General features: G+C 31.4%; 1 long non-coding RNA gene across 2 annotated transcripts; it reads right to left on the reverse strand.

Moving 5' to 3' along the window:
- Window positions 1-19,883: 19,883 nt before the first annotated feature.
- LOC126266240 (uncharacterized) lies at window positions 19,884-20,424 on the reverse strand. 2 transcript variants are annotated; one of them, XR_007548688.1, is made up of 2 exons: window positions 20,083-20,424; window positions 19,884-20,022 (listed from the first exon to the last, which is right to left on the reverse strand). It is a non-coding gene; the product is annotated as an uncharacterized LOC126266240 (long non-coding RNA). The 2 variants fall into 2 exon arrangements; XR_007548689.1 differs by having other exon boundaries at window positions 20,072-20,424.
- Window positions 20,425-20,889: the final 465 nt, after the last annotated feature.

Consider the following 20,889-nt stretch of genomic DNA (forward strand, 5'->3'; position numbering starts at 1 on the left):
GTGTATGATCTTGTGGTGTTTTTGGCGCACTATAACAAAAACAGGTCGAAATAAAAGTAACATTTATCGGCCGAATGCAGGAGAGAAAACAAGTTATGAGAAATCCTCCGGTGGTAAAAAGGAGCCTCGCATTTTCATTCTTGGTTGTAAATGAAAATAGTCATCTCGAGCGTGGCACTCGAAAGACCTGCTCGAAACAAATCTAATAAATATGCATTTACACTCTCTGTGTCTCGTCATTTTTATGTAGATGTGTCGCCATCTCGTCCCCTCGATTTTTATTTTTTGTTTTGGAAAATTCACAGCCTTCCAGACACTCAACGCAGATCGTTTTTAAAGTGACGCGACACATTTTTGCCATGTTAATTCCGCATCGAATGTGAATTTAATGTAATAAAAATGTTTTATGCCACCTTTTGGTAATCATAAATTAGAATGATAAAATGTATTATATGGGCGTTAGGTTAATAAAATTTTTACACTGTTCATTCGATTTGATATTGTAATGAGGTGATTAAATTTTTACGAACACGTCATAAAAAATTTATTGAATATTTCAGTTGTAAAGTTGGATATTTTACACGTTTTCGTATCAACGATATTTATTATGGTCGCATATATTTAAGGATACATGCGTAAAACAAAAATTTACGAGACGAAACTCGCATGTAAATGACACATACCTGATTGGAAAGCTCTATAAAATTGAATTGGTGATTAATTGAGCTTCCAGTGGAAAAAACCTATTTACAACCCTCGATTCGTTTTCGGCGGACATTGTAAAAATGCGGCGTCCTTTGTGTGGACGAAAGTAAGTGTTTCAGGTTTCCATTATTGCGCATTAAGTGGCACTTATTTGATTCGGCATTACATCCACCTCAATAGCACTGCGCTAGGCATCTAGGAGGCCCCACTTTTCGCTCCTCGCGTATAGAAACTTTTTCGGTCGCAATAAAATTGAATCTCGCGCAGCTTGAGAATAGCAGCAGTTGTCGGGAGCCCGGCCTCGTTTTAAACTTTTATATCAACCCATGTAATTGAATAAACGAGATAGGTAAACGAAAAAAAAGGTATGAGATGGAAAGTTTTTTTCCTTCCACCCAAAAATAATGACGCCCTCACGTGTTTAAGCAGCGTCCAAAGTTCATTCCGTTCTAACGCAGTTTGCTGGGGTGCGATGTTGTTTGTTCAGTTTGTTGCTACAATGAAAAAGAGCGCTTTGATGTTCGTTCTGCATCCTGTACTTTTCATTTATGGTTTTCTGAGTAAACATCACTTTTGCCTGTTTCGTTTGGACTTTGTTTCAGCCTTTTTCTTATAATTTACACAATTATCTTTCCCGAAAATGGTTCAAAGTTTTGTCCAAACATAATAAGGTTCCTTGTTTAAAATAATAAATTTCGTTACATGAATAAAAAAAAAAAAATCAAAATGATTTTTTCCCAAATTTATCAACTAATTGTTCTCTTTGATATTCGATATCATGTCCAATGTTCGATATATGTTTTATGCTCAGGGTAGTTTATAATTTATAAAATTTAAATACCATCTAATATAATAAAATATAAATGCAGAACATTTGAGGTAGTAAAAATATTGTTATTACATATTTAATGAAATTCTTTTATATTTATACTCCTTTACTTCATCTATTCATATATATCTATAATACTTTTTTAATAATAATTAAATTTCTAATAAATTTCTATTTTTGGAATGTGGATTATATTTTCATTATATTATATATACTTTAGGTCCTATAAATTATTTTTTAAATGACTGTTGTACATTCACAAAAAAAAAAATCATGGAAATAATTCCTGAACAGTCAATTTATTGCCACGTTCTACTATAAAAACTATAATATACGCCCAAACTGAGGGAACGCATCAATAAATCAATTCATTTGGTAATTTCTCTTGATTCCACGTGATTTTCAATGGCAAACCCTCATTGGGGCTCATTAATCGTTGTTTCTTGAGTCAGTGATAAATGGCGGCCGAAAACACACGGGCATTTTTATGCCTTCTGAAAATTGACAATTTTTATTACAATGGATATGAAATAACGAAAACCCAATAAAATTCCGATCCAGACAATCATGTGTCTGAAAGAAATTTTAGTAAAAAATTAATTGGCCATTTCTAAGGTTAATCGAATACAAAACTTACTCAAAATAAATCGGGACGTTTCGTTGTGTCTCCAGTAAAATCATAACTTTAGAAGCAACGATTACTCGAATGTAATGTTTATAACTGCATTCAGATATTAATTGAAAACGGAGAATGGTCTCGTGTGTAGCAATACATCACAGACAATTCATTGAAATGCGGGGGCCGGTTTGTTGATTACACTGTTTATATTAGTTGAACATGCCATTGACTCATTAAAACAATCTTTAAACTGATGTTTGTTGTAAAACTATCGTTTTCGATATTTCGCCGATTTGAATTTATGTACGTTCTCCACTATAATTTTATTCAGAATATCCATTTTAAATTATTATCCCATCATGAAAATGTTGTTACTTAATTTTACGCTTTATGTTTTACAATTTATGTCTATTAAGATCAATTTATTCACTTTAATAAAATTAATCTGTATAATTTCGTCGATTTTAAATTTTTTTATTTTAGTATATTATCTAAAATAGTGTATTTATTCTCGATTTTCGTTAACAGCAGTTGAATTTTCCGCTTGGGTAAAATATCGGCCACAAAATAGCGGAAGAGGAAACACGAAAATTAAAAATCTAACCCTCCGGACACACATATAGGCAGGCATATACAGAATCGGTAGACCAGAAAATTTCTTGACTATTAACGAAATGAGATCAAATTTCATGTTTTCAAAGTCATTTTGCCTAGATACACATTGCATTTATTGAACATACATGTATATATAACTGTTCCATTTAAGTTTTAATACTTTCATTACTATCGAATACCAATAAAAAGTTAATAGTTTGATAAAATGCTCGTAAAAATATGTGAAAAATGGAAACGTAGCTGAATAAAAGTGTACGACATAAATAATATTATTTACACTGCTTAAATTTGCTTGTCAAATTTTTATTGGTCATTTATTTAACCATCCACAAAAATGACCATAATACTGGTGCGACACAGCAAATTATACTAATTAAATTCATATCGTGCTGAAAAAAAATTAAACATTTTTTCGGGTCCAACAGTGATAACACACGGTACTAATCCATCTTGTTTTTCCGCGGTGCAGTGACAAACACGAATTTATTTTAATCCACCTTTTTCAGCTTTAGCTGTTTTTTACCATAGAAAAAGTGCAGTGTCATTTGTCTGCAAATTAGCATGTCCAGATTTGTTTTTGTGACGGTCCGTTACGATAGCATTATGCTTTGGTACGATCACGTTTTTTTCAAATGAGTTCGTCCATATTTTGTCCATGTATTTTTGCCTTTTTAAATAATAATTATGCCCCATGAAATTTGTTGTTTTTATTGAATATTACGTGCTCAATTTTGTCATATGGGATACTATTTTTGGAGTAATTGTTTACTTGTTACATTTGTATGGAATTTACGTACAAATATCAGGTTTGTAGTTGTACAAATAGAATTATAATAGTAGGTAAGAGAAATCTATGTTTTTGTGTGTCATCAATACTTTCCATATTTACCTAGTTATTAAAAAGTAATAAAGCTGTTGAACGTGAATAAGTAAAATTTTTAATGTCAACACTCCTCAGCCAATAAAGAAGACATCAGCGTGAAAAAAGGTTTCAGAGGAGCTTCCATGTGGGGGAGAAGTCCCATCGCCTAATATAAATATGGGCCATCAAAACGACGAAACGGACAGTGGCAAAGTGAGTTTCCGTGTGTCGTTTAAATTCTAAAATTCGCAACTTTTGCATCGAAAGTTCACGGAACGAATTAGGGTCGTCCATGTCCGTGCATACGGTATGAAATTTCCTGGGGGGTCGACGGTACGGCGGTGGGGGACGCTAACGACCGCACGGAGAGCGCCAGAAACTCCTCGGCCATGTAAGAGCGGATGGTCAGATTCGATGCAAATCCGGCCGGCAAATGCACTTTGTCCGATTCCGCATGGATTTATATGCGGGTTACGTCTCAAATATTCCCCCCGGACAAAACGAATTAACCGAAATTTACATTTTTGTTTTGTCCCCGCGATTCCGTCCAATGTTTATGGGCCGATAGCTGCGCTTTATTTATTTGTTCGCGAACGTATTCAAATATTGAATATTCAGAGGCACAACTATAAGTCTGCAAAATACACACGGACTAACTGCAAAAGAAATACAACATGTCAACTTCCAATAATGGGCATTTGAGATATAAAATATTTACGACTGTGATCTATTGATTAGGTTTTTTAATATTTTATACACATTTAGAAGTATATCAATGTTAAGGCAACAAAAAATGTCTTAAATATGTTATATATAGAACTTTTGAATAGATATAACGCCTTGTGCAACAGTAACAAATAATTGGAAACCAATTAGTATAATTAGGAAACAAAATGCACTCGGGAATGACCCAGTTCGGAGATGAAATATCAAAATCTGTCCACAGCATGAATAACGAACAGAGTTATCATATCTACTGAATGTTTCATATCCGAATATTTGCATCCAATTTAGTAAATATGGAAAATAGCCGGTATGCCTAATGCTTTATGCTGCAGATAAATCTTAATACTGAGCGGCATCGATGCGATTTTTCATTTTGCCTTTACCGTGATGCATAAACAATTCATCCGGCTCGGCGTCGCAAACTCTCAAAGGCGGAATCCTTTAAATATGTTTTAGAATAAAACGATCCGCATTATGACTCGTCATGTTCTGAATTCTTAAAGAGCCTTAGGTCTATTAACGCCATTCCAAACGCAAATGGAGTAGAGAATCAAGGGGCTGCAGCCGACTGTCGGGAAAGCTCCGACTGAAATTTAGGGCGGCCGCCACCGTAAGTCAATGCACCGTATTTTTTTTCTTGTTTTTTACGTGTTCTTTGCCTATTAATTTTTAAGTCGGCGGTCGGTAAATCTAATTAAGGAGCTTTAAAGAGATTCCCTTTGAGTGCTTTAAAAATAAAATTTTTGTGAAATTCCCTCGATTAATGCCTAAAATATTTTAATACTTATAATATGGAAAATGTAAATCAGTTTAAATTATGTTTTACCAACTATATAATATAAATCTATTTTATAATAACATAATTAAAGCATACTTTTAATAATAGGATATTTCATTTTAGTGCCGCGAAAATTTACATTTGTCAGCACGCACAGGAACAACAAAATATTATAGCGTTTTAATATTAAATTTGACCTAAAAACCTCACGACGTCTTAATGCTATTAAAGTGTTCTCAAAGAAAGATACCCCACATAATTGAAATTTTTAATAAAACCAGTATAATAAAGAAATAATTTTTATTATAAAAATTGTACGTACTTACTGAAACCTCACAATCAATTAAAATTCCATTAACTGCATGGTTTAAAAAGGCGGATGAATTTTGAATGTAAAACAATCGTGTAACAAGCCAGATACATTTATGTGATAGATGCAGGTTTTCATCAGTTTTTAAACAATTTTTGAGTGAATAATAATGCCATACCGCGTACAAAATAGCCAACATAGCGGTTTTACTAAACAAACATTGTAATTTAATTCGAAATATTCAATTTTCGTATTTTGAAAACAGCATACGGCTGCTGCGGTGACGACAATTACTCATTGATGAATTTATTAATTTATTGGTAAACCTAATAAATTATCAGTCATTTCATCCAATAAACTCAACCATCCATCAACTTAGTTCTAGTGGATGTATGTTTGTATAGATATTGCATTTAACCTACATACATCATGCGGTCGGGTCGCATATTGACGCTGCCATGCATTTTAAAATCGATATCACAACACTGCATCTTAAATTTGTATTAAAACTGGGTGATTTATGTGTTCTGAGATGTTAACTTTATGTTGGCTTTTGGAATTAATACATTTTCTTTAAATTTATGGTCCCACCATTTATTTACATATTATGCACTTATGTTGTTGATGTTTTCAACTAGAAATTTGTTAAACTTAATATATTTTTCATTATTTTATTATTATTATACATAAATAAAATGATTCAAGTAACAACTAAAGAAGTAATTTAAAAACTATTAAAATTGTAATAAAATTGTTTTTTATTCCTCCACAAATTACCTGAAATTAGCTGAAAACAGTGTCATTTTAAATATTGATTTCCTGAAAATGTGTAACCTGGAATCCGTCTCATCAAATATTAAACAAAATTCGTGGAGGTAATTTGCATGTCTTCCTCCAATGTTAAGCGCACTTGGGAATCTTAATAAAAAAACTCTTCTCCCCCGTGTGTTTAAACAATTTATCTCGTGATTAAAAATATTTATTTCACCATCACAAAACTATTTCGGCGACATTTTTCGTTCATAACACGCCATATTATTTCCATAAAATTAAATGAATGTAATTAAAGTATTTCATCACCAATAATTCCCCTAATTCCAAAACGGTAACTAGTTTTTTCAACTCGTTGAATAAAATATGAGGCCGGTGAAATCGCGATGGTTTCCACAGTGTTTTTGTCAATATCTTTCATGGAGTGTTTATACAATTAATTTAAATAAGTAATTAGAGTGTGCAGTAGATTGAACAGAACGTGAGTGGCGTTTAAACGTATAAAAGTACCAGTGCGGGGTCGAATAATTACTAAAGTTCGACGCAGGGGGCGGATACCCTTCAAACTGCTTTGACTTTCCCGGAAACTCAGCTGAGTGTCAATTTTGGGGCGGTCCCCGAAACATGATTTTCGCGCCCAATGTACACAAAGCGCTTTAATTAAAAACAAATTGAGATTTAATAGTCTTTCATAAAACGGTGTATGGACGGTTTCAATGGCGCAGCTGTCCGGGCCAGGTTTAAAAGCCACTGATTTTATGACGCAATTTAAGTGTTTGTTTTGCTTCAACTTTAATATTTTACGTTATGGCCACGGACTGAGTTGATATGGCACATGGTCCCGTGCAATGTCACAAATCTAGATCGGCCAACGATTACGGTCGCATTATTTTTACATAAATGAAAAGCAAAGGTGTTAATTAACTCATGAAACATAATGGTGATAAACACAATAGAAACATGGTAGTTATTAAAATAATGTTACATTTATGTAGATTGTTGAATTTTTAAACTTGTTATACTATCAAGATTAATTTTTAAATAATGAAAAATTGGAAAACTTAAATCTGTAAAAAATAATAGGGACACTTGTATGAAATAAGTTGAAAATAACCCTGGGTTACAATTTGTCTAAATTTATTCGAAATTACATATTAAATTGGCAATTGGGATCTTTAGGCACAAAAAACTGTTCTCTGGGGGTAGCATAGCAACTAAGTACTGAATTAATTAAAGAAATCCATTCATATACATTTTTGGTAATTCTGAAATTGTCCTTATTTTATTTCCCATGAAAATTTAAAGAACTTTATAAATCAATTATTTTTCTTTTTTTCTTAAAGGAATTTGCAATATTTTTTAAGTTTTGTACACGAGGAACATAAGAGTACTTAAAAATAAATACTACTTTCAAAACTTATTGAAAACATTGGTTTAATTTGCATTTTTTCTGTATACCGACAAGTATCTTTTTTCACATCCTTGTATATATACAGAATACACCAACACAAAAATATCAACAGTTATTTAACACTACACTTTGGAAACTGTAGATTTGAGAGCATTTTGGAAACAGGTAAAATTTTGACACATTGGTTTAGTTGGAAGTTTCCAGCTAAGTCGGAAATGAGTTTAACGCTAATTGTCTTGAAGGTAGAGGGATCACAGAGAAGAATGCCATTTGAACAGAAAATCTAAGTTATATAGAAGCTGAGATACAATTTTTTGAAAATGACTAAAAAATTACAATTTTTTTCAAATTTTAAAGATAATTATCCGATCTATTAAAAAAAACAATAAAACAAAATTATTATTTAATAATCATTTTGGAATATTTAAAATATATGCTATTGGACAGTAATAAATAATGAATATCTCGTTAGTGACAATCAATGTAAGCACACGCAATCAGAATGTCATTAGAAATATATTACAATAAATGTATTTTCATTCGATTAAGGCGTACATTATTTTATGAAGTAAAAACCTTATCACTATTTTATTTAAACTACAATTATATTTACATAAATATTACATAATTAATAATTAAAAATTATTAATAAGTATATTAAAAAAAAAAATTGTACCAGATACTGTGAATATTTTATGATGATTCCAATTAAAATAAGAATGCTATTAACATTCTTATAAGAAAAAATGGATACACTTTTGTTGACGCGTAACTTAATTATATAATATTGTAATTTTACCCTTAAGTTTCAATGTAATTTCAAATAATTTCAATAAGGTTAAGAAATTTTAATTATATAATAGAATTTATTTGTAAAAATCTAAGGACTTTATTATTGAATTCCATATTCTTCTTAAATTAGGTTATATAATATAAGCAAGTTAAATTATTGTTTTAAGTGCTTTATTAGTATTTTTTGTTTTGTATTTATTTCATAAATTGTTCCAGAAATATTCAGACAATAAGTATTTTGTTAAGTTCATAAAGTTAGAATAAATGGTGAAACTTCTTAATATATTTGCCTGAAATAATGTTATTTCAAATGAGCTTTAGAATTCTTAAGCTAATTAACGGAAACTTATTTCAACTGCCGTCTAGACTTTCTTAAGTACAAATAATAACATTTAGTAAAAAAATTTTTAATCCAACTATTTAACAACTTCCATTCACAATTTTTGAAAATGTATAATCTTACAATTGTTCGCATTGTGCATTTTATAAAAATAAAAAGCTCATAAAAATAAACTCGTAACAAATTTCAGTAGATTATTAAAAGGAGGCGATCAATAAATGATTTCCTCATAAGAAAACAGAATTGCAATTTAACATTCCGTATAGAAGGCTTGTTATTTTCCCATTACACGAGACATTGTAAGTTTATTGGTCTTTTGAATAGCGCCCGAGTCGTCGAATGCATGGAATATTAGACAAATCGACTTCACTTCCAACACTTTCGGAATTGTTCTGCTCTAAGGGTTGCTCCACTAAAATTTCCTTAATACAGACATAAAATAAAATGATCCTAATCCGCTTCCACTTTAAATGCCATTCAAACCAGACTTTTCATATTTTTTAAAGAATAACAGGCGATATGCTGCGCACCACTTATTGCGATAACATGTCATTCCAACATCTACAACTCCTGCAGAATGATAATTAAAATTTATCAATGTTTTCGACTAAAAATCGAACGGGATATTCGATATTCAATGCGATATTATAAAGGATGTAGAATCTAAAAGTTTACAAAATATTTTATGAGAGGATAGTGCACAAAATACAGCGAAGAAATCCGTATTTATATGCAATCACTTGCCTCATACTTTATTCATGTAAAAAAAATATTTTCCATTCCAACATTGCGGCAATATATTCAAATATTCATTACGTAACGATAAAAATCAATTCTCTTTATCCTTAGATTGGGCCCGTTTAATTTTTATTTAATTGCTCTAATTGCACCAAGAATTTATGAAAAGCATATAAATTTTTAATTCTTTAACTTTTTAAAATTAAACGGAATAGAACTGTACAATGGAACTAAAAAATTTAGATCTGGTTTGTCAGGATGTTTTATAAATTTAATGTTTAAGAGGTAAAAAATGTTCTATGCTTCAAGACAAGAAGTAATTTTACAATGGTTAAAAAAAATACATCGGGCATGCATTACAAGAAATTTAATCAAACAGAAAAGAAAATTCTTTAAAATGGTTCGAAGTAAAGTTTCGCCGACAAACTGCTAAATGAACACTGAAATATTTTCCAAGGTACACCACAAACCGTACACAATTGGATGTAGCAAATTACAATTGTTTCGAGCTCCTAAAAACTAGCTCATGAAACTTTCTTAATTAAGGAGTTACAATTATTAAATAAACGGATATAATCTAAACGACTTACAAGGCGAAACCTATTTACAAAATCACTTTTTAAGTAAACGTAACTTTCAGATTAGCGACATTTATCTTCAGTCCCGTTTCATAATGAAGTACCCGTAATTAATATGGAAAGTTGAGTTATTAAAATGAAATAGAGTTTGTCATCCAAAGACATTACACTGTGGTTTCATTATGGAGCCGAGCTTTGCACAATTATTATTAAAAAATGTAAATAAATCATTCCAGGCAACCATATCGAAACAATACATTAATGAATGTAAAAAGGAAAAACCACTCGAGTGGCATATGTGTCGCTGTACCTAACTCTGTTCATACGAGTATTTTTAAGTTTGTAAATGCCTTAGAAATTCCATCTGCTTCGCTCAAACGTGATTAATTGAAATTACGCATAGATACCTATTCAAACCTTTTCGTATGCAATCAACTCAAACATATCGACATTGAACATCACATTTTGCAAATAAATTAAATTTCTCGTGCGTATTTACCAGACTGAACAAAATTATGCCATGAATTAAGCCAGATAAATATTTTCTTAAAAAAATTATGTGAATTTAGCGGAGCGTAATATAAAATTATGGTACTCTTTACCCACATCATCTCATTATGCTCCGTGATTGAACTCCTCGGTGGAATTTAAGGAGGCGGTGTGATTGAATCGGAGTTTAAAATTCAAAGCGGTATTGCGTACAAATGATATTACAGTAGAAAATCTACATAGACGATTTGATTTTTTCCGTTTAAAATTCTAACGGCGGTGATGACTGATCAATAAAATGCCAATTTTAGAGTCAGCGCTTTTTTATTTGCTTAATTTCGCCTACGTCTACCTTCCCCGTACGACAAGGACCATCCGACCCTGTCAAACTTTTTCCTTTACTGGAAGCTCATTTTGTTACATAACTCGAACGAACGAGGAATCTAAGAGAAAAACGGGCTGGATTATTTAGTTATAATTACATCCAGTCACTTCATCGCCAGAAAAATAAACCTGAGGTCCTCTTAAAAATAGGATTTCGCTTTATCGACTTTTCCTAGGTGTGTTTTCCTCGTTAATTAACTGCTTGCACTTTGGGGAAATGATAAAAATGCAGATTCATTCAGGGCTTCCGCAAAATTGAATTTTTACATTTGTGAGCGAACGAAATTAAATAAAAAAGTCCTGTAAAATTTGTTATAGAACATTTTTCACGGATAATATAATAAAGTATTAAACATTTTAAATAAAACGAGGAATACTAAAACTGAAGCAGATTGAATTTTTTATGCTCTAATTTGATATCAATAAAAAGCGTGAACAAACAGGTGGACATTCGTATAGTTTGCACGTTTCAATTAAAAAGAAAATTAAATTATGCTCCTAATAAATTAAATGTTTTAATACAGATGTGTTAATTAAAAAATATTTGTGTTCCTATTTAATTTCAAAACAGCGCACAATAAAATTTAAATTTGTTCATCCTGCAAACAATTATGTTTACTTTTGTTACACATTTACATTAAATTCATTTCAAATACATACAATTGCCGTTTTCCATGAATTTTATAATAGCTATTAGGATGGTTAATACATTCAAAATAGTAATATATTTTAAATAATGTCAATATGGATGATAATTGTCTGGCTTGTTCGATTTATCAAAAAAAATACGTTACATCCACCTATTTAAAATTCGGGCGGCGAAATGCTATTCCAAATTTTGAATATGCCCATTATTTAAAATATTTGTTGTTAAATAAAGCAGTTAGTATAATTTTATATACCTATTCACAGAATATAATATATTTAATACTAATTTATTAGTTTGTTACATGTTAAAACCAGATAATTAATTAAGTTTTGTATTCAATTTTAAAATACATTTAACATTTTAAGACATATTAAAAATGGTGCATGCACAATTAATTTATTTATTGTACAATTTTAAAAGTGGTTCATCATTGACATACTAATTTTTGTATACAAGGATAAACTCCTTTTAAAATTTAATATTGGCCAATAAAATTAGGACAGTGGGTCAAGTCTTAAGGAGGACATAATCCTCAATAAAAACGCAGCAAATTATATTAATTTTGTGCAGAGCCTTGACACATTAAACAAAAATTTTTAAATAAGGACATTAAAAGCGAGAATTAATGTCGGTGCCCCAGTCAATTTATTTTAGAACCACATAACACATTTTTATCCGGTGCCCGTAAATTTTTATAATCGTTGGCTTAAACACAAAAGGAAAAAAAAAAGTTTCGGTCTCAGTGTCTGATGGTCGGAAATAAAAATAGCAACAGCAAGGGCTATCAACTTTAGGTCGCAATAAATTTTAACTGTTTTAAAGCGTATCGACGCAACTTTGTAAATTTAAACGTTCATCTCTACGAATAATGGCGATAGGAGGCATTAAAGTCTTTGCTGTTTACTAAGCGGCTGTGAAAAAAGTAATACGTTAAAACTATTAGACGGTTTTATCCGTATAATTTATCTAATATCAGATTTTGTTTTGCCTCGTCATATAGTTCTTAAAACTGGCGTCACGAATGCGGAGCAATTTAGCATTAGATTCGTGCTGGTTTAGTTAAATCCGGGCAAAACGCTTGACACAATTTAATTCATTACCCCCAAGTTGGAGAAGTTGGTGTTTAATAAAGCCGTCCTAATTATTAAATAATAAAATAAAATTTAATCTTTCACCAGTGTCGGAATTTCATTTCGCTTAGAAAAACATCGTCGTCACTTAGCGTTCCTGATAATTACGGAACTTGGTAGACTGTTAAGATATTTATAGAACACTTAAACCATTGACTTCGGCCGGATTTTCCTAAACGTTAAGCCCCGAACGGTTAATTAAAAACGTAATTTTCTCTTTTTGTTTTTTGAATTATTTCACGCCATTTTTACAAATTGGATTAAGTCGATTCTCTTGTACAAATAATAACTCTGTTTCAAACATTGTCAAAAAATTATACAAGAAAAAAATTTTTATATAAACTAGTTATTCCAAAAGTGATCCTTAATTAAAACAGAGTCCCATGTTTCGTTGCGCCCTTTATGAACACTCAGCTCTTAAGTACATACATCAAATAAAAATCATAATATAAATTAAACAAAGTTAAAGTTTATGTGTGTCTGGAAATTTTAAAGATACAGCAGGCCCTAAAATATAATCCTGTTATTAAAATTTATAAGAGGGGCGCCGTAATATATGGGCAAACTTTCCTATGTCAAAAAGGTCATGTGAATTAAGTTTATAATTGTTAATCTTAAATAGGAACAGACAGCGCGTCGTGTATTTCCACGCATATAAATTTGGAACACAGGAACAACGGATTGTTTAGCGAAATAAGCCGGCACTTTCGAAAAACTACTACAATAAATTTAAATATTTGATGGTCAATTTACGGTGTTACATTGTCCGAAGGTAGTAAATCTTTTGCTTTTGACTAATTTGCTTTGTGTACTTTGTTCATAAGTCATTCATATCGAATGAATTTAGTCCTGCATAAAATATTTACTGAAAAATCGATAATCAAATTACGAAACAAAATCACTCCCCGTGCCTTTTCACTTGACCCTTCTGCATAAGCACAGATTCAGTGAACTGCTGGATACACATTTTAGGAAGACTGTTAAAACTCAATTTTGCTTTTAATTAAATGTTTTTTTTTTTTTTTTCAATCTATATCTGCTATTGAAAAGCGGATTTTTAATAGTCCAGGTCAAATCAAAATTGAAAACAATGTGAGTTCAATAACTTGTCCAACCAGATTCAACCACGTCGAAATCAAAGCGGGCTTCAAATCCATAATTTCACATCCCGTTTGTGGCATCTATTTGTTTGATTATACAAAGAATAATTAAACACGTGTATTGGGTCAACACAGATTTATCAGTTAAGGATAAAAACAAACTTGGAGATATTGTGCCAAAGGATTAACAGATTCGTTACGGGGACTCAAAGAAAGCGCTTTACGTGTAATGTAAACAATTTTATGAAAATATCATGTTTTAGTATTATTCCGGCCGGTCCTACATAAATCAAGTTTATCTCTCCAACTTTAAAATTTCCATCGTTTTTTATCTGTTGTATGGTTTTTGCGTTCCGTTTGCTCAAACCCGGGCCTTCATTTGTCATAATTTCTCAATTCCAGACAACAATATCTGGAATATGTTAGAGTAAAATAGACCTATGTAGATGTAAATGCATGAGATAAAGTATTACTTTTCCTTTTGTTAATCAGATGTCTGTTTACTTGTTAACAACATTACATTTACTAGTTTATTGCTTACTATCGAGAAATATGAAATACAATGAAATTCTCCACAATTATCTTAACAAGATTCTTATGACCTCATATAATTAACATCAAAATTATAATTATACTTATGGGATTATTAAATTATTAAAAGTTTTGGAATTCTAATAATGTAACAAGAAAATATACACAATAATAATTAGAAATTACACCATAAGTCGAGAGTAATGTTTTTTATACCTAGAATATTCTTGCTTGCTAAAAGGAATCTTAATTAAAACATAAATAAAAAATGTAAAGAATAGATTAAGAGAGAGCCGAACACATCTTATTACCTAATGACTAAAACAAACAATAAATCTTTGTAGCCATATGTTTATTTTAATCTACAGACATCACGCAAGCAGCGAAAATATAAATTAATTTCAATTCGGAAAACTCTCGAGAGCAATGAATATTTAAATCAATTCGATCGACGCATAAAAAAGGACTACATTAAGAGAAGTTGTTATGTCATATCAATTTGTAAACAAATTGAGGTCGGCCCAATGCCATCATGCAAATTAAATTGGGCCGTTAAAAAAGGAATCTCCGATGGTGGAAATATTTATCTAACCAGGTCCGGATCAAGACTTTCTATAGAGATTTTCCGTGTAATTCGAAAGTAATGATGTAGCTGACACAATGGATAAAATTGTGGTACATATATTTATTTATGTTCGTGCACTTTGATACGGTCAAAGGAATTCGTCCTTTGCAAGGACGAAATCTGAAAATAACTCGACCCAATCTGCATTCTATTATTAATCAGTCAAGTGGGGTACGCACCCATATTATGCAAATGATATTCGAATCGAAAATGAAGTGGCCCGTAATTCTGTATCGCAAACGTTGAACAGATATAATCTGATATTATGTACATAATCCGCGGCGAAAACCTTGCAATAAATCTGAGTGGTATCCGACTATTAATTCGAAAAACCAATCAATAAAACATAAATAATTTATTTTGCGTTTTTGCAGGAAGGCCTCGAATAAAAATAAGCAGATCCACCACGCTCTAGAGCCTCGATACAGTGCCGGAATTCCCATTTCCAACAAATTATTCCGATTCTCTTCGATATATTTCATGTTTTCAATTAACTAGTTCATATTGTATTCATCTATGATGGAGCCGTGCAAACATATTTTAGGGAATTTAATGAATTATATTTTTAAAATAAACCTACAGAATTTAAATTAAATTTAATTGATTGTTGTACCAAGAATAAATTTCAAATTGGAATTTAAATATAATTAAAAAGTTGATATTTATGATGAGATATAGGTTTGTAATTGAGTAATTGTTTTGTTTAGGACTTCCTGCAACTCCTAATTCATTAGTTTGAAAATGACTGCAGATTCAACATCAGTCGGAACGTCGCAGAATAAATCTATTAAGGCAATTGACGTCCTAAAAAAACAGTTTTTGAAATGTACCCCAGGATGAATCCACCTTGTCGTGATCCTGGGACTCGGTACCACTCCACAAACCAGTGACAGTGGGAAGCTAACTGATCCAACCACAATTCCAATCCCTCCCCAGGAAGATCTCTGGTCTTCTTCTGATTGGTCTTGTTCTTCCGAATTCAGTTGTCAGGGGGCTGACATCACTGCCGGTCTTTCGTCTTCTGGTTCAGCACACCCATATATTCCCCGCATTTATATCTTTCAATATGAATTTCCTCATATATGTCTCCCATTTGGCTATGATCTTGGGATCGATGCCAGAATTTCATCAGGAGCGCGTCCATTAAGATTTACCCCTCTGTGTTTCAATAAAAAAAATTAAGATGTAAAAGAAGTAAAATTTAACTTGTCCGTTCGTTTTAAACCCCTTTTTGGCAGCTAATTGAATTTTGATGTAATTTTAGTCTCATTTAATCCAACACTTAATTAATTAAATGGTTTTTAAAAAATTAATAGAAGCAACATGGAAATATAAATTGACGTGAAAAATTAGGGCCGCCTTTTTACATTTTAATTTGCACCGAATACTGATTAATCCTTCAATTGACAAATAACGTCTCAATTAGGCATACTTTAAATTTTCTCTTTAAAATTAATGTTAAACCAAGAATAGTTTTAAATGCACAAATATCATTACGTTTCGTCAATGTGTACCTTTCACATGCCTTTTTTGTTTTGTTTTCTTACAGATCGCCCAACGTTTTTGTAACCAGTCATTAGACCTTCATTAAACGTGTTTTCTCGTAAATGTTTCGCGTTAATCTAAATACGTACATTCTGTTATCTTTTTATGAACAGTTTTTATTCATTAAAGTTTTTTACTTAATTGATTATCTAAAATACCCTAATTGGACTCGTCCCGATTTCACCTTCTAATCAATTGATTTTAAATTATGAAATTGCACGGTTTCAAATTTTCAACTGATTATAAGGGTAATTGTACGCGCCTTTGATCAAATTTTATATTTTTTCATACTTTATTTCTAACGAGCAACATGATTATTTATAAAACATAAATCCGTCAATAAGAACAAGTGTTGATTTTCAAACAAGACACACTTTTCTTCCACACACACAAGTATTTATATATATATATATATATATATATATATATAAATCGTAAACTTTTGCATGGCGTTTCTTTATTTGAAATTCCTGGAGGCGGTGTGAACGCAGTTCCGATTTAAAGAACAGCTAAAACCTCTTTGCTTACTTCTGAAAGGAGAGCCGTTCAATATTTATAAAATTTTTAAATTCACCGTTGTTTAAGTTCCTCCAGACTGTTTACGCTGTTCAGTGGAAACGAAGCTTTTAAATCCCAACTAGTTGCTTTGCATAAAGCTTTTTTCTTGTCAGCACTGTTGCAGGATGTGAAATTTGAGTAGCCTTACGAAAAAATATACAATAAACGTTTTAATTAAATTTCCACAGGTTTTAAAATATAATTGTGTCAGTAACGAACGAACCATTTAACTCTATAGTCAGAGTTCACGACTATTTCTCTATAACGAGCCGCTGCCCGTTTGATGTTTTTAAGCTGACATGCACAAATACCAGTTGATTGTTAAATTTAATCCATTTCCAATATATAATCTATGTGCGTCCGGATTTTTAATAATTAACAACGGTTTAAAGCAGGTCAATTAATTGCCTAAATTTTTGAGCCTTGATCAATACAAATCGACCAATTTTTTCTATTCATTTATTAACAAAGGTACATAAATCTTTTCACAGTCCTGAATATTTTTTACATTAATACAACTAAACGTGAGTCTTCTTATTAAATTATCCCTCTTTAGCCATTAAAGTACGTCTACAAAATGCATTTCACAAGGAGACATCGCTTTCGCCAATTTGTTACTTAATTGCAGAAAAATGCTCAATTTCCGCAAAAGCGACTGTTATTTATTACCGTACGTCTCCCGGACCGAAATGAAAAATTGTACAAAATATCATTTGCAATATTCGTAATTTTTACTGAAAATCTGGGTTACGGGCATCATTTTCTTTTTGTGCGTCTTTTCTTGTAGGTAATTTTTTAGAGGCAAAGGGAACAACACTTGACTCACGTTTTACATTGAAAAATTGTTGCCCGTGTCGCTTACTCGGCAAAATGAATATTCTTTATCCATGTCAGAAAAATTCAGACGAGATTACGTCTTCCAAATCAATTAACTATACAAATTTGTTTATGGTACATCAAAATAAATACAGTATAATTTGATATTAATTCTAAAACAAATTAAATACACATTTACACATACATTGAAAATGTTTTCATTCTCGACAATGCTGCCTCAAATAACAGTTTAGGGAAATTAGTGCTCCACTAGTTGTATTTAAATTTTAATTGCCATTTATGTAAATCGCCCACCAAACTATATATCTAATAAAAGGTTAATTGAAACTACGGCCACAAATTTTACTTTAATTGTACTTAATAAATATTAAAAATGCACCATGAAATTAATTAACTAACTAAGGAAAAACAGTATGTTATATAATAATGAATATATTTCCAAAACATCTCGTCGAACTCGATACTTCGAGTGACATTCGATTTTCCTTTTACCTTTGCCCCAACCTTATTAAATCAAAGATGAGCACGACAAAAAAAAAATAAAAAGAAAACAGGTAAACCTCCTTGGTCCATTGGACCGGGATCATGAGCAACATCAGCGAAATTTATAATTAGTTTGTGAAGTTTTGATGACTGTCAATAACAGAGTTTGTGACCCATGCTCCCGTCTCTCCTGAATTAATTAAAACTATTTTCATAATGTTCCGCCTCTGTGGCGGCACACGATATACACTACAAATATTAAGTAGGTCCAGATACACTCCCGTCGGGGAAATTCGCCCAAGGAATTGCTCCTTTGCCGCACTTAATTTAATACACGACATTGTTACATTCCGTATTTTGATGCTGTTGCATGCTAAACTGATACACTTTAATTTAGGAACTTGTCGTGTCTACGTAATGATCTACTTCTCCACTTTCAAACCTGCCCTATTAAATTGTTATTTTCTTGGAAAGACTGGCGGCTGAAGTAATGAAAAGATGTAGAGGAAGGAAGATCTGAAAGTAAAACATGTTTAATATTCTATTAAGGTTTTCTAAAATTCGGTTTAACAAAACTATCGAGCCGTTTCTTTGTGGGTTAAATGTATGTGTCCCCCCATCAAAGTTTGTCCCCATTTTAGTCCTAGTTTCACCGCGTTCCGTCTCCTGGGAGTACATCTTAAACTATAAGGAGAACGTGTAAACAAACAGTCGTGTGTATGTTTGCATTATGTATTAACGCGAACAACACGTGCATATAACCGCAGAGATGTATAAACTACAAACACATCTGTCACTGCAACATGCCGACCTGAAATTTAGATTACTAACTATTCGATACGGGCTTTCTGTTCTGAAGATCATAGCAAGACGAGTTAATTAAGGGTTATGGCGAGATTATTGCCAATATGCGTTCGTTGCACATGAATTATTATGTGTTATTATAACAGCAATATTAATTAATCCATATATATTGCCACATAATTGCAACGCCCCACCCAAAGAAGTGCAGTCACAAACAATTGACGAAACAGTGTACAAATAAACAGGCTTAGATATGGCAATGTTGAAATAAACCACCTCAATTTTCGACTAAATATTTCCGCTTTGGGCAATTTTACTGTCATCAGCACAATCGTTCGACGTTGCTTTCTGTCGGGGATTTCCGAATGTCATTGGGTTTTCGCGATTTCACGGAGTGAGGCTGTTTGTTTTGCATATTTTATTAATCGCGACATCAGGCGCGATGCGAACGTGACGAATTCAGGGGTAAATGCTTATAATAAAGGCGAGGAGAACGATGGGAATTGCTAAAACTTCCCAATTTCTTCTGGTTAAAGACCTCAACTTTTATTAAATTACTTATCGATTATGCGGGACTCAACTTTCATCCTACATCTTTAATGCGTATGAATCTTTCCTTGCCTTTTTTATATCATTCCTCCCTTGCGAGCGACAAATTCTCAGAAATTAATTAATTAATCTTGCTAATAATGTTTAATTCCAGTTTCAGAAGTTACAAAATCTATAATTTAAAAGTATTACAGCCATTGTTAATCTTCGAATAAATAGTCGTCACTATAATTTCTTGTGAAAATAACACTTATCTTCCCTGATCTAAAAACGTATATTTTATTAAAATATTTATTGAAGTTGGATAGTTTACATTGAAGTTACATTTTCTTCTTGCGCGCAATTCGCATAATTTTGAAAAAATTAGATTTCTTCATCCATTCATCATATCTATCCAACTTGACAGACAACTTTTCTTCATCTTTGGCTGCGCGTATTTTCTCTAATAATTTTTGAGTTCCACATCTCGGTTTGGCTGTTAATATTTTCTGTGGAACCAGTTCATCGTTCTTGTGCAACTGAGATCTTTTTTTCATGCTAAATGCAAAATGTGATGGATGATTATTGTTTGACTGGAATTTGACACTTGTGTCAATGAGTTTTTAAAACATGTTAAAAATTAACGGGCAACAAAAACATAAAAAGCTTATCACACATTATGTGTTAAAAAAAAAACTCTAAAAATTAACTCAAAATCGAATATTCAAATTTTAAAAGCGCATAAAACAATTTTTACCGTGTTAGCAAAAACATAGATTTCAATTAAATGTATGGCTATATTTTCCCCAAAATGTTATGTGCAGCAGATTTAATGAAATGTTTTATGTCTTTAAATTAAATGATTTTTAAACTTATTTAATTTTTTTATGTAAATAATATAATATAAATTTATTCTTATTTAATTTACTAAATGTTTTTAAAATTCTTAATCGACGCGTCGTAAAAAGTGTAATTTAAAAGTTAAAACGACTTCCATCAAATAAAAGTATTAAAAAATCCTTAAAAAGCGAATTTTTGATGGTATCCCGTATAATGTTTGGATGCATATAAATTGACAAATTACAGATCTAGACTGACTAGACTGTAACATTGAAAGCGATCGGAAAACAATCAGCCACAAAGATAGCAAAG

The sequence above is a fragment of the Aethina tumida genome, chromosome 7 (assembly GCF_024364675.1).
Source record: "Aethina tumida isolate Nest 87 chromosome 7, icAetTumi1.1, whole genome shotgun sequence".
Classification (NCBI taxonomy): domain Eukaryota; kingdom Metazoa; phylum Arthropoda; class Insecta; order Coleoptera; family Nitidulidae; genus Aethina; species Aethina tumida.